Source organism: Pteropus vampyrus, unplaced genomic scaffold (assembly GCF_000151845.1).
Source record: "Pteropus vampyrus isolate Shadow unplaced genomic scaffold, Pvam_2.0 Scaffold14, whole genome shotgun sequence".
In the NCBI taxonomy this organism is placed as follows: domain Eukaryota; kingdom Metazoa; phylum Chordata; class Mammalia; order Chiroptera; family Pteropodidae; genus Pteropus; species Pteropus vampyrus.
Genome location: NW_011888795.1, coordinates 197,401 through 202,243, shown reverse-complemented (window position 1 = coordinate 202,243; position 4,843 = coordinate 197,401). Strand labels below are relative to the sequence as shown.

General features: G+C 33.7%; 1 protein-coding gene and 1 pseudogene across 3 annotated transcripts in view; one reads left to right on the top strand and one right to left on the bottom strand.

Moving 5' to 3' along the window:
• DLG1 (discs large MAGUK scaffold protein 1) overlaps positions 1–4,843 on the top strand; it is a 146,325-nt gene that overhangs the window by 1,851 nt on the left and 139,631 nt on the right. The window lies entirely within an intron of this gene.
• Positions 3,754–3,872, bottom strand: LOC111734495 (annotated as a pseudogene).

Genomic DNA, 4,843 nt, shown 5'->3' with positions numbered 1-4,843 from the left:
TCATTATGATTTTTTTCTTTGCCCCATGAGTTATTTTGAAGTATGTTTCTTGATTTTTAAACATAGGAGACCTTTATTTCTCTCATGTCTTCTTTTAGATTATATTTTCTCATCTCATTTTTCCTTTTGATTAGCTTGGAAGTTATTTATTCTATTTCTCTTCCTTTAATGGTTATCCTAGAAATTTTAATATACATATTTAACTGTAAAAAAACTTAAGTCAAATATCTTTTACCTTCATTTTAAACAACATTTGAACCTTCGAACACTTGAATTCTAAGCACTCCCTCTTGCTTTATATGCTGTTCTTATCAGCCTACAAATATTTTCTCTTGACTAAAATAATGTAATTTCTTACTTTAGTAGGGAAAACCCTGCCAGGTATGTATAACTCTTTGTTTCTGATGCTTTGAATTTCTATTTCATTCTGATTGTTACAAATTATCCAAAACCAATTTGCTCATACCCTACTCCTTAGTGGTTTTGTAGGTGTTTTGGTAGTTACTTCCATGTAACTACCAAATTCTGACACAACCAAACATTTAAACAGTGAGCCAGTACGCATAAAGTATTTTATATAGTCTTTTCTTTAAATATGATAGAGCCTCGGCTCTCTGCTTTTGCATAAAATGTTCACTCTAGGCAATAAAATAGTATTCCAGAGACAAGATTTTATAACCCAGAATTTCCAGACATTTTAGGGATTAAACCTAAAGTGCCATGTGTAAGAGTATAGGTCTTTACAGAGTTTTCTCTTTCCCTTATGCAAGGGGGGTGGATTTTGTTTCTAAATAAATTTAGCCAATCTATATAACTGGGATACAGTGGATTTCACCAATTAATGCCTACTTTGTTCATCATGATAAAAGAAAAAAATCTTTGGTGTTGATCAAAGATTAATATAGCAAAAACCTTTTAGCAGCAATCTCCAAATGCGACCTAGTCAAATGCTAGCTAATCAGTCTAGGAATGTGAATCCTTAATTAGGACAAAGATTGCCCATAAATGGTTCTCAACTATGGCTGGACATTGGAATCATCTAAGGAGATTTAAGAATTGATGTCTGAGTGCCACATCAGAGATTCTGATTTCATTGGTTTGGAGTACAGTCTGGTCTTGTGGATTTTTACAACCTCTGCATGTGTTTCTAGTGTATAGCCACCATCTAGAAGCTCTGCAGTAGAACCTAGCTTCTTTGAACCAAACATACATATACTACTCTGAATTTGTTGTAAATTTCTGACATTCTTTATTTGATCCTCATTCTACCAACAACACTAAAATATTTCCAGTTTTTGAGAAAGCAATGAAAAAGTAATAACTTTTTAAAGATTCTCACTTGCTTTCTTCTGACTCATTTTCCTCTGATTTGTTCACCACAAGAGGATAAAGTCAATTATGCCTATTTTTTTTTATATCTGCTTTAAAATTGTTTTTATCCTTTGTGTACAGTTGGTTGTCTTTTGTATAGTTACTATATAATAAAGATTATGACCACCCCCCCAGAGTTTTTGAAAGACAAATTTGACAGAGGCTCATGTAAAGGAGTAAGTTATTGAGATTAAAATCTTTTATCATCAGTTATTAAAAACAACTTTTTCACATTTTATCTTTTCTGAAATTGGTGTGCATCTTACAGTTGCTGACATTTTACTATTGCCTTAGTGAAATGGCAGTTTTGAGTATACAAATCATTGTTGACACATTTTAGTAAGATTAAGAAAGTACTGTATAGCATCAAAGCATCTTAGTGTACTATGGTAATAATTCAGCTGGTCTTACTGAAAAGCAACTGAAAACCTGTTCATCCTTGTAGGCCATCCTTTTGCTCTTTTTCAGTTTCTGTGTGTTTTTTTTTCCTTAGGTATTAAACAGCCTCAATTTCTGAAACAGTTATTAATCAGCCTCTGCTGCTATTAAATAGAATAGTCCAATCCCCTGACCCCTCTGCTGCTATTAAGTAGAATAGTCCAATCCCCTGACCCCTCTGCTGCTATTAAGTAGAATAGTCCAATCCCCTGGCTCTCTAATTTATATCTGGTCAGAGTAGATAAGGATTTTCATTTCCAGTAGAAGAAATGATCTAACTTCTCTTTCATCTGTTTCTAAATCACACTTTATATCTTACTTTTTTAAATGTGAGCTTCTTTTTCCTGTCATAAACTTATTCACATTTCCCATGTTAAAATTTTAAAAACTTCAGACATAATATTATGTAGTATATTTGTACCATAATTTGATGAACACTTCTGGTCTTTGCTATTTGTTATTTCCATTTTTAGTAGATTTTTTAAAGAAGGCTGCAGTGAATAATCTTTGGATATGAAAAGTGTTTGGTTTATTTTATTAGGATGGATTTTCTGAAGTCCAATTACTGGGTCAGAAGCATACGAACTTTTTGAAAGTTTTTGATACTTTTTGACAGACTATATTCTGATACAGTTGTGCTTTAAGAATTAAGCGGCCCTGTTTAGGGAATTTCTTCCTGCCTCTATCTCATGCATAGGTTACTGCGGCAAGTGCCTCATAGGATACATTTTTGAGGCATGAGATAGATTAGGAGTGGGGGAGTAATAGCAAAATAGTTAGGGTTCCTTTAACTTTATTAGAAAACCAAAAAATTTAAAACTTCGTTTTGACATAAGAAGGTAAGTTTTAATGTGTTTACTTTTTAAAAACCAGGATAAATGTTTTAGGAAGCTCTACGGTGAGGTATATTTTATTTAAAATATGCTGTCAGTTATCAGATTAGCATTCTCTTTTAAAAAAAAAAAAAGCTAATATAGGGAGCTTTTTTACTTTTGTAGTTTCATGGTTACTACTATACTATACATAGAACTCAGTATATGAACTATTATTTTTGTAATTTGAAAAATTATCTTGACTTGTAGTGATCAAGTGAGGACAATGTAAATTAGGCACTATATTTCTATTTTTGATTATTTTTATTCTCAGTTACAGTTGGCATACAATATTATATTAGTTTCAGATGTACAACATAGTGAATAGACATTTATATAATGTATGAAGTGATCACCCTGATAAATCTAGTACCCATCTGACACCATACATAATTATTACAGAATTATTGACTATATTCCATGTTGTAACTATTTTGTAACTACCTGTTTGTACTTCTTACTCCTTTCCCCACCCTTAACTCACCTCCTCAAACCCCTCCCATTTGGCACCATCAAAATGTTCTCTGTATCTATGAATTTGTTTTGTTTGTTTATTTTTTAGATTCCACATATAAGTGAAATTGTGTAGGATTTGTCTGACTTATTTCACTTATTTCACTTAACATAATACCTTCTAGGTCCATTTGTTGCAGACAGCAAGATTTCATTTTTTTTAAGGCTGAATAATATTCCATTGTGTGTGTGTGTGTGTGTATACACACACACACACACACACACACACACGCGCGCACGCACACATACACCACTTCTTTATTCATTCATCTAAATTCATTCATCTATTGATGGACATGTAGGTTGCTTCCATATCTTGGCTATAGTAAATAATGCTGTATGAACATAAGGATGCATGTATCCCTTCAAAGTAGCGTTTTGGGTTTCTTCATATAAATACCAGAAATGGAATTACAGGATCCTTTGTTTCTTGTTATAGCCTTTGCTTTATTTTATTTTATTTTATTTTATTTTTTTAGGCGAAGCAACCCTTGGTTGAACTCACAGATTGCAAGGACCTTGTCAGCTTACAATCCCTTATTTTTTCTTTATTTTTTTACGCCTATAGCACCTGGTCTTCCTAGGTGGTCTCCCACCCAAGTACTAACCTGGCCCAACCCTGCTTAGCTTCCGAGATCAGACTGGATCAGGCTTGTTCGGGGTAACATGGCTGTAGGCTAGCCTTTGTTTTAAAGTCTGTTTTGTCTGGTATAAGTATTGCTACCCCAGATTTTATTTTTGTTTCCATTTTCATAAAATATCTTTTTCCATCCTTTTACTTTTAGTCTGTGTGTGTCTTTCAATCTGAAATGAGTCTCAGCAGGGTCTTGTTTTCTTATCCATTCAGTCACCCTATGTCTTTTGGTTGGAGCATTTAATCCATTTACATTTAAAATAAGTGTTGATAGTTGTGTAGTTATTGCCATTTTATTATTCATAGTTTGGGTCTTTTTTCCTTCTTCATAAAGAAGTCCCTTTAACATTTCTTGTAATACTGGTTTGGTGGTGATCAACTCCTTTAGCTTTTTCTTGTCTGGGAAGCATTTTATCTGTCCTTCAGTTCTAAATGATAGCCTTGCTGGGTAGAGTAATCTTGATTGTTGGTTTTTACTTTTCATCACTTTGAATATTTTGTGCCAGTCCTTTCTGCCTGCAAAGTTTGTTGAGAAATCAGCTGACAGTTTTATGGGAGCTCCTTGCTAGGTAACTGACTGCCTTTCTCTTGCTGCTTTTAGGATTCTCTCTTTGTCTTTAACCTTTGGTATTTTAATTATGAAGTGTCTTGGTGTGGGCCTCTTTGTGTTCATCTTGTTTCAGACTCTGCTTTCCGGGCTTGTAGTCCTCTAATATAATCTTCATTTCAATTATTGTATTCTTCAGTTCTGGCTTTTTTATGTTTCCTATTTCCATTTTTACGTTTCCTGGGTCCTTGTTGAAGTTCCCACTGAGATCATTAAGCATCTCTATGACCAGTGTTTTGAACTCTGCATCTAGTAAATTGCTTGTCTTCATTTTGTTTAGTTCTTTTTCTGGAGCTTTGTTCTGCTTTTTCATTTGGGATTTGCTTCTTTGTCTCCTCACTCTGGCTGCCTCACTGTGTTTGTTTCTATGTATTAGGTGGAGCTGCTGTGTCTCCCAGTCTTCGTAGA